Source organism: Microtus ochrogaster, unplaced genomic scaffold (assembly GCF_000317375.1).
Source record: "Microtus ochrogaster isolate Prairie Vole_2 unplaced genomic scaffold, MicOch1.0 UNK21, whole genome shotgun sequence".
Classification (NCBI taxonomy): domain Eukaryota; kingdom Metazoa; phylum Chordata; class Mammalia; order Rodentia; family Cricetidae; genus Microtus; species Microtus ochrogaster.
The window spans coordinates 1,185,719-1,196,808 of NW_004949119.1; positions in this window are offsets into that span (position 1 = coordinate 1,185,719).

The window sequence follows — 11,090 nt, forward strand, 5'->3', positions numbered from 1 at the left end:
AAAGTAAAAAGTAAGGGACAGATGGGGAGGGGGTGAACAGTATCACGTACTCATACCCAAAAGACTGTACAACCATTGGGAGATTGGATAAATCTTTACTTACTAACCTAAGGAACAGAGGTCATCAACAAAATTCTAGTGTTGAGGTCAAAATTGAGGCTCTGGGATGCCCAACCCTGTTAGCCAAGCAGCAACTTTGAAGAAGTCAGTCCTAAAAAAAGAAGTCAGCAGACCAGGCTGCCTTAGCTTCTCCCAAGTCTCCTGGTATGCCACTTTCCTGGGGAGAAAAGAGAGAGTGTAGGGCCTCCACAAGGTTCCTCCAAGCTTCCTGTCATAGCTAGAGACCGGGCTGTTACTGGAGATGCAGCTGAAACAGAGAGCCCCTCAGAACCAGCAAGCTGTGTGTGAAATTGTAGGACTGTCACCAGACAGTGTGAAATTGTAGGATGTGTCGGGTTTCAAACTGTGACAAGCACCTCAGAGAAACATGTTTTTAACTTTCTGCTTTTATGAGCACCTGGGATAGAAGCCAACACTTTGTACAAGCCAGGGAAACCCTGTACCATGGAACTACATTCCCAACCCAAAAGCCTCTCTCACTCACGTTTTCTCTGGATTTTTAAAACAATATTTTATTAAGGGTTGGAGAGATGGCTCAGCAGTGAAGATCATTTGTTACAGAGGACCTGAGTCCAGTTCCCAGCACCCACATGGTACCCACAACCACCTATCAGTCCAGTTCCAAAGGATCCAGTACCCTCTTCTGGTCTTTTAGGGCACTAGGCACACACATGGTACATAGAGACATAGGTAAGCAAAGCACCCATACATGTAAAATAAAAAGGAAATGAGTCTTTAGAAAAAATTCATTACATTTTATCCATGTGTGTGATAAATAAACAGTGCAAAGAAACAATAGAAAGATTATAATAATTTCAAAAAACTAAGGCATCTGCCAACCATTTGAGACCGGATAAGATCCTGCTGTAAAAGAACCAGCTTCTGAGGAGAATATGGACACAGCTGGGGGAGCTGAACTTAGAGAGGAGGGAAAAGACATTAGTTATGCATCTTCACAGGCGTTATAACAGTGGTGTGATCATGCAGCAGAATTCTTTAATGTTAAGACCTATAAATTAAAATAGATTTTCCCCCTTTTTGAAGGAATGGGAAGTGATTTGAATATGGATCCCTCTACACAGCCCTGACTATACTGGAACACACTATGGAGACCAGGCTGGCCTTGAACTCACAAAGATCTGCCTGCCTCTGCCTCCAAGTGTTGGGATTAAAGATGTGCACTCATGGCTTGAAGTAGTTTTTTATTTTTATTTGTAAATAATAATTATATTTATTAGTGTATTACATGAGTACATATGCCAGGACTCACGGGTGCAGGGCCAAGGACAACTTGGAGAAATTGATTCTCTCCTTCTACCTTTACATGGATTCCAGAAATCTCACAAATTTAAGTCTGAGTTTGAGGACAGACTGGTCTGCATAGTGAGTTCTAGGCCAGCCATGGCTGCACAGTGAGACCCTGTCTCAAAGGTGGTGGAGCATGGAGGGAGAGCACAGTTGGGCACATTCCTGATAGCTGTCCAGGCTTTGTCCTCTCTGCGGTGTCCACCTGCCTCTTGAACTGAATACACCATGAGTATACAATGCACACTGGATTTCAGCTTATCTTAGAATGACTTCACTAGCAGTTTTTGTAGTCCGTGCACACAGAAATTATATTGGGGACATGTACACAAACATACACTAAATAAATGTATAAAACCCGAAAAGACAGGCAAGAAGGCTCAGAGGGCACAGGCACCTGCTGTGCAAGACTGATGGCCTGGGTTTCATCCCTCAGGACCCATGACAGGTGGAAAGAGTAATCCAGTGCCACAGAGCAGCCCTCTGACCTCATGCGCACTGTGCCCCCATCGTGCACACATACACATACACAATGTTCATTTTAGAATGTAGACAAAATTATTTTTAAAGTAAATAACATATTGTTACAATCAATTCCTTTCATATGTGTGGTGTGCGATTTCCCTCTGTATGCCGTGAATACCATTGGTGAATTAAAAAACTGCCTTTGGCCTGTTGATAGGGGAGAACTTAGGTAGGTGGGGAAAATGAAACAGAATGCTGGGAAAAAGGAGGGCAGAGTCAGAGAGAAGGCATGGAGAGAGACAGATGCTGGGAACGTTAGCCTGTAAGTCACTGTCACGTGGCAATACATAGATTAATAGAAATGGGTTAAATTAATATGTAAAAGTTAGCCGATAAGAAGCTAGAGGTAATAGGCCAAGCTGTGATTTAAATAATAAGGATTCTGTATGATTATTTCAGGTCTAAGCTAGTCAGGCAGCCGGAAACCAACAAGCGGCTCTCTCCTTCTATAAATTGATGTGCCAATGTTCCACCACATTTACACTAAATCCATGTAAAACCTGAGAAAGCTTAAAAAGGAATCCTAGATACAAAAGAACAGAGTTATGTATGATTTGGTAGCAGCATTTTCTTGGGTGGAAACAAGCAAGCAAAGGCTTGGCTCCTTTAAGAGAGGCTTTCCTGACTCAATGATAGCAGAAAAGCCTAGCCATTTTTGAAATGTCTGCTTTCTGGGTTTGCTGCCAGCACAAACTCTGACTCTTTCAGGAAGGAGGTCTAGCTACAGTGCATCTGAGTGGAGTTTGTGAGCAGACTTCTGCAGCTTGCTTAATGGTGACATGGACTGGCTATGTGCCTGAGAATGGGGCTGTGTTCATGGCTCTCAGAAGGGCTAATGGTTCCACCACGCTGGACTGGGCAGGCAAGCAGGAAGTATCATATATACCATAAAAATGGTGCAGTTTAAGTTTTAGACTGTGGAGCAAACAGGAAATACATATATACCCTAGTATGGCACAGCTTAAGTTTTAAGAAGCACTTAGCATTTTAAAAGGCTCTCTTAGACAGTAAACAATGACAGATATGCAAAAAAGACTAATCCAGATGAGCCATAGTGTTGGATGAATGTACACGGGCTTGGAAGAGAGAAGAAAAAGAGTAAAATGAAGTTAATGCTTTTTTAAAAAGGGGGGGGGGAGTAAAGTCTTTAAAGAGACAAAGTATAGATAGTCTTAGATTAAAGACTTAATCTAAGGAGTAAAGAAAAATAAACCACGAGAAAATGGAAAATTCACAGAGCATCTGGATTATGTATATTATTGTGTTATCTTTAAATTTTTTGACTGTGAATGAGCTAAGCACAGAGAGACATTTCATTGTATGGGCTGCTAAGTTAAACCAGCACTTACATTATAAAGGTATCATGACTTCCAAATTTGTGTCTAAGGATATGTTGCTTTGGAAAAGAGGTTCTTCTCTTATTTCCACAGAGAAAACCTGTGGATTGCTTCCAGACTGTTGTGGCTTAATGAATCAAGAGCCCCTAAAAGGTCACCTTGAACACCCCTCAAAAAATTACTTTACCCAATAAACAACAGGAAGCAGTTTGGAGAATAACTATGCCCATATTCCCAAATATTGTCTATAAATGATTCTTTATATGTAAAGGGGGATATGCTGTAGAGATTTGCATTGGTATGGATCTTGGTTTATTGATGCAAATTTAAGGTCAATCTTATTATATGTATATTTCTGCTCTCGATTAAGGTATTGTGATTGTGTAGTTCATTTTTTAAATGTAATGTATAATTAAGAAATATAGGCTAATAAATAATTACCTATAATAGTAAAGCTTGTGGTCATGTTAGCTAGATTTTCTAGATGTACAGAGATGTATTTCAGATGGATAGGCATTCTTCAAACCTTTCAAAGACTACAAAATATGACATTTAAAATGTTTTAAGAGCTTAAGACTTTTCATGACAGTGAGGCACATCTGTTCCTGGAAGCACAAATTACTTCAAGAGGAAAATGGGCATTGAAGAGACTCCTTATGGAGTTGGTTAGCCATTTGGGCAAGAAACTATTCCTGTCTGGACTGCTTGATGAACTGAACATGAAGGACCCACAGAGAAAGGACTGCTGAACTTACCTAAAGGTGAGATGGTCTTTCGGGGTTCCTGCTACACAAAAGAGTCTGTCAGACATTCTGCAGAACACATAAGAAAGTGACTGACAAACTGCCAATATAGGTGCAGCTGTCTTTGAAACTTCCTGCTTTATGGAAAAGTCTGCTAGATACTATGGGCCTGTAGGCTGAAGATGGATGCCCCAACGGTACAGAGGAACTTTAAGTGACTGTCCAGGCAGCAAGATGTCTCTGCCATTTCTAGAGATTTGGAAGTTGCTTACTTTGCACTTCCTGTTTACTTAGGTAATAAATCCTTCTGGAGTCTTCGATGGAGTTGAAGAATTTATAATTATAGTTTTAAATATTGTGACTATAATTCTTACTTGATACCTGTTTTATTATATGTAATTTTACTATGTTAAAGTTAAAACCTTCCTTTTTTATTTAAACAGAAAAGGGGAAGTGTTATGGAATTTCCCTCTGTATGCTGTGACTACCAAAGAAACTGCCTTGGCCTGTTGATAGGGAAGAACTTAGGTAGGCAGGGAAAACTAAACGGAGTGCTGGGGAAAAGAAGGGCAGAGTCAGAGAGAAGCCATGGATCCTCTGGAGACAGACACTAGGAACGTTAGCCAGTAAGCCACTGTCACGTGGTGATACACAGATTAATAGAAAAGAGTTAAATTAATTTGTAAGAGTTAGCCAATAGGAAGCTAGAGCTAATGGGCCAAGTAGTGATTTAAATCATATGGTTTCTGTGTGATTATTTCAGGGCCAAGCGGCCAGGAACAAAACAAGAGGCCTCCCTCCAACACATGTGTGGGTGTGTGTTTATGTGTTTGTGCTCAGGTGCACACGCATTGTGTCCACATACACGTAAAGTCCAGAGGATGATAACTTCAGATGCTGTTCCTCGGAAACACCCCCATGCACCACCTTATTTTGAAACAAGGTTTCTCTTTGCCTGGTACTCCACAATTAGATGAGTCCCAAGCATTTCCTTGTCTCACCTTTCTAGTGCTGGGACTTACGTGTACACCATTATGCTCAGTCATTATTTTTATGTGAGTTCTGGGGCATCAAACTAAGGTCCTTGAACTTACATGGAAAGTGAGTATTTTACCAACTGAGCACCTCCCAAGTCCTTTAAGGTTACTATCTTCTGTTTCCATTTATCTTTCTAATGTGGCTGCTAGAATATTTTTTTAAACTAAGAACCAGGGTATAACTGATTGGTAGCACTCTTGCCTACCATGCAAGAAGCCCTAAATTCAATTCCCACCTCCATCAAAACATAATAGTAAGTTTCATAAATGGCTCATTTATGTAAATAGCACTGACCTAGATGGAGGGAAAATGATGGTTTATGTGCCACCTTTTAAAAAACTTTTATACAGAAAGGAGTGACAGGTATATGATTCTGAATGTAAAAATCTGCTAATTGAATCACCACAAATAGAGAGACTAGAGGATGCAGCACACGTGAAACCCAGGACTAACAGTGTCTCTGAACTTCACAGCTACATCAGAGGCTAGAAAACAAAAAGAAAAGGCCTCAGAACGCCAACATAATTAGACACCCAGCCAAACTATCACAAAGATTTAAGGTCAAGAACGAGAGAAAAGGCTCAAAGGTTTGAAGCCCTTGCTGCTCTTTGAGAGAATCCAAGTTCAGTTTCTGGCACCTGCATCACCAGCAACAGGAAATAAGGCATTCTTTGTGAATGTCAAGTCACACATACACAGACCTAGGCATGTGTGCTCGTGTGTGTATGCGCTCATACACATACAAGTAAAATAAATCTCAGCACTTGGGAGGCAGAGGCAGGTAGTTCTCAGAGTTTGAGGCTAGCTTGGTCTACAGGGTGAGTTCCAGGACAGCCAGGGATACTCAGAGAAACCTTGTCTTGAAAAAAACAAAACAAACAATCAACAATAAAAAAAAGTAAAATAAATTTTGAGGCTAGAATGATGGATCAGAAGTTAAGAGCACTTACTGCTCTTCCAGAGGACCTGAGTTCCTTCAGTTCTCAGCACCCATGCCAGGTGGTTCATAGCCACCTGTAACTCCAGCTCCAGCCTACACACACACACACACACACACACACACACACACACACACACAATGTAATTAAAAGTTAATTTTACCCCCTACATCATTGTTCAGAAAACTGTTTAAGAAAGAGAAAGAAAAACAAAAACATTGAGTTTTGAAGACAGATTATAATGGAAGAAAGTGACAAAGGGAATTCCTAGTTAGTGGTGAAAGAATGTTCTGGGGAAATTAGGTACAAAACAGACCCTGATAGTAACCAACCAGCTAAGAGCAGAAAGATCACAGAGGCTAGAAGAGATGTTTATATGGAAAAAATGAACAGGACTGATAGATAATCATTTTGAGAGCTTTACAACTAACAAGGACTTGGGGAGTGAATGAGTAGCAGGAACATACAGATCCAAGTAAATAGAAAAACAAGGAGAAGAAAATGTCCTAGAAGAAGGAAGACAGCGGAACTTCAGAAGTTGTTTTTGTAATGTACATATTCATAATAATGTAAACACTGAATTATGATCTAACCATAAATTAGCATCTTACTATATTGGCTAAAGAAGTTATGAGTGTATATATACGATATAGAATAGGGCTATTCTATATTCTATTTGTTTTACCTTGTTTGTATTTTTTATTATACTGTTATTTATTTTGGGTGTTGTGTGCTGGTGTGTATGCACACCTGCGTGTGTGTGTATATGTGTATCAGATGACAGCTTGTAGGAATCAGTTTTCTCCTCCCTCCATATGGGTCCTGAAGACTGAACTGAACTTAGGTCATCAGGCTTGTCAACAAAAACCTTTAATTAGGTTCTCACCAGCCCTAGCTATATTTTCTTTTGTTTAAATAGTTTAATTGTTCTTTAAGAATTTCACACAATAAGCTTTGTTCATATTTACTCTCCTTCAACCACCTCATCCCAGATCCACCCCTTGACTTCTCGCCCAGTTTTATGTCTTTTTCCTCCCATCAATGTCAATTTGTGCTATCCAAATATCCTTGTTATGTGTGACCTTCCACTGGAGCACGGCCAGCTTACCAGGGACTACACTCTTGAAGAAAACTGACCCTTCCCTTTCCCAGCGACTAAGAATTGTCAATAGCTCCTCGTCTATGGATGGGATTTTGTGACCAACTTCCTTCTCCATGCTGGGGTGTGTCTTGGGTTTGCATGGACTTTGAGCATGCTGTCACAACTGCTGCATGTTCCCAAGAGCATCTGCACTGTTGTGTCTAGAAGACATTGTAGTTGCCCACCTCTTCTGACTCTTGCCTCCTTTCCTTCCCCTCTTCTGCAATAATCACTGTGCCTTTAGAGGAAGAGATGCATATATATGTTTTGTTTAGGGCTGAGCATTCTGCAGTCTCTTATCCTCTGTGTCTTGGCCAGTTGGAGGCCACTATATCACCACCTACTGCAAATCGAAGCTTCTCAGATGAGGCCTGAGAGATGACTTAATCTATGACTATAATGAAGGTCATTAGGAGTTGGCTTAATATTGTAGTAATTTAGCAGAATAACCATAGTATGTTCTTCCCTAGGGTCTATGACCTGTCTACCCTGGGTGGTCAGCTCTAGAATGATGGTAGGTATGAACTTCATCTTATGTAGTGGGCCTTAGATCTAATTGGAAAGTGGTTGTGTATTTTTAATGTTGGGGAATGAATTTAGGGCCTCACAACACTAGGTAAGTGCTCTGTTACTGAGCTACATATTCAGTCTTGTCATAAGAAGAGAATCTATACTAACTAAAGTACAATGACAAAAGAGAATTATAGGAAGGGCTGCAGAGAAGGTTCAGTAATTAAGGGCACTTGCTACTCTTTCAGAGGTCCCAGGTTTGGTTCCAAGCACCCATATCACAACTGCTTGTAACTTCAGATATAATGTCCTCTTCTGAGCTCTACAGGTACCTGCATGTACGTGGTATACATACCTGCACTCAGGCACACACACACACACACACACAGAGATACGCTAAATAAATAAATATTTAAAAATTATCGTGGGAAATTTTTATAGAAGCTAGATGTTGCTTAAAAAAGTAAGGGGGACTAGGAAGAAAAAACCCTTCAAATCATAAAGGTGAGGAAAGTTCCTATTTCCCATTGTGTAGCATAAACTGACTTTCTGAAAATGTTTATACCTATCACTTTGCTAAAATAAAAGTTGACTTTAAAAGATAAAAAAGAAAGTCCAGATCATACAGGGCAAGACTAGGAACCAGCAATTATTCCAGTTGCCGCCTGCTGGAGAAACTCCATCCGGCCTTACCTCATGACTCACAGGCTCCCATTGTTCCATAACCCTGCCACTCTCCTGCTGTGGGATGTGCATGTGCCCAGGTGGGAAGGGGGCAGCACGAACTCTCTGGTACCCTTTGTTTGCTGTGGTGCTCCACAGCAGTCCCCAGAGGTACAGGCTTCCTTGCCAAGTGTCAGGCTTGGGGCACTGACTGCCAAGAAGGAGCAAAAACAATCTTAAAATACCCCCTCCCCACCCACTGTGGAAACTCAGATCACATGGTTGAGTGTGACCTTTGAGACCAGCTTGTCAACATCTGCAATAGGTAAACATCTACTCTTAAGCTGAGTAATTTTAATGACAGAAGACTGAAAAGTGCACCAGGGTTCTTTACAATGATAAATTTGTGGTATTCCCTCTGGGGCAAGACCTTTGTGTATGCTAGGTCCTCTTGTGTGCATGGCACACGCTTTATTGGACCATCTCCCCAACCCCTTCCATGCCTTCTGCTCACTATAACTCAGTGGGGATTAAAAGACTCCCCACAGATCTCCAGCTACTAGCCAAAGTCTCTTAAACCCACCACCAGGCTTGTGCCCAGGTCATTGGTGACTGTCAGCAAGGGACTGAATACACAAAGGGGAGGAGCAAAGCGCAAACTCCCGCCCCCCCCTCCCCCGCCCCCAGGATATCGCAGCATTCATGGGCTATTTGCCTTCCTTTGTCTGCACAGAACACTAGGATGCTTCCACAGACACGTAGAGTTCAGCCTGCAATGCAATCAAACAGTGACATACTCAGGATCACTTCTGATGATTTCCGGCGTAGCCCCATCGTGGCATCTTCTTCTTGGAGAACCAGAATTAAAATGTAGCACTTCCAACAAGTCATTAAAAACCCACGATTTCGTGGGCTGTCAGGATGACTTAGCAGATCAGGCACTTGCAGCCAAGCCTGATGACTCCAGTCATCCTACTGTCCTCTGACATCCACTCATCTGTTTGGCACTTGTGTGTTGCCTCCCACATATACAAATAAATAAATAAAATGTAAAGATCTGTGTCTTAGGGTGTCTATTGCTGTGAAGAAACACCACGACCATGGTAACTTTTATAAAAAAAAATTTTTTTTTAATTGGAGTGACTAACATTTTCAGAGGTTTAGTCCGGTCTCATCATTGTGAAACATGGCAATGTGCAGGCAGACATGGTGAGGGCTTTGTTTTGATCATCAGACAGCAGGAAGTGGTCTAAGATATTTGCCATGGCTTGAGCATATATGAGACCTTAAAGCCTGCCTCCACAGTGACACACTCCCTCCAAAAGGTCACACTCACTCTAACATGGCCACACCTCCTAATAGTGTCACTCACTTTGGGGGCTATTTCCTTTCAAACCACCACAGTCTGTAATTCCAATTTCTCTCTCCACCTCCACTTCCCACTATGGACATAGACAGACAGACAGACAGACAGACACACACACACACACACACACACAGAGGCATAATTTGCATCCTCTGGTAAAGAAAGTAAAAGAGATCTTTCCCCTAAGACCCCTGGTAAGGAGCCAAGGCCTCTGGTTGAACTATAGCACCCTAGGTTTACCTGAGGATCCTTAATGAGTTTTGCACAAGAAAACTCTCTAAGGATCCTGAGATGTATCCGAGTAGCTACACCTACTAGGGACACAGATTTGCATGAGGCTCGAGATGCGTGGACATTGCAAGCGGGTATGCAGCAGAACGCCTGCTACCATGCTGGTGGTACTGTCTGGTTCAGGTGGAACAGAGGCTGCAGGATTCTGGGGTGGGGCTGAGGAGCCTGAGCTTTTGCTGTGGCCATGTCTGCCCAGGGCCATGATAACCTGTCATACCACAGCTATGAACCCCTTTGTGACTAAGTTGTTGGATGCCAACCAGAACGTCCTCCCTGGACTCATCAGGGAACACAGGTGTGTGGCACTGCCTTTTGCCTATCATAGCATTACTCGAGCCTGGTGGAAGAGAGGCAGGTGGGACAGTTTAATTACATATTTGTATAATTCAACTTAATTCTTTTGAGACAGGATCTTGAAACATATATCCCAGGATGGTCTTGCATTTATCATATGTGTGTGTGTGTGTGTGTGTGCGTGTGTGCGTGAGTGTGAGAAAGAGAGAGAGAGAGAGAGAGAGAGAGAGAGAGAGAGAGAGAGAGAGAGAGAGAGAACTAGGTACTGAAATGGAAGGAATTCAGCAACACAGTCTTCTACTTTATAAGAATATTTTAATTCGCCCAAAACTGCGATTATAAAGAAAACAGCATTTCAGCTAAACAACTTGGAGTAATTTTATTCTCCGACATAAAACTATAAATCGTATTTTTCTATAGAGACTAAACACAGTTTGTACCGACTGTTAGGCTGTCCGATTCCAACAGCGTTAGGAACACTTTATCGTTGTATAGTGTATGTCCGTCATGTGCCTGCATAAGCGTGATGAGCTGATGTCGCCTGACACGGCACTGTTGTGCAGAGTTCTTCCTTTGTAAGTGCTCAGTTCCACTGGCACGTGCAGTCTACCGGCTCCTGGAGCGTGTACATGACTTCTGTGCCGTTTCCCGAGCAGTGCAGCGGCACGGTGATGTTCCGCACCCCGTTTTCTCGGCAGCACTTGCAGAACCTAAGGTGGCTTTCCACGTTGATGTTATATATGGTAGCCGACGGGCACTTCCCATCACAAGATGCCACACTCACCTGCGAAGACAGATAACGAGGGAAAAAAAAAAAAA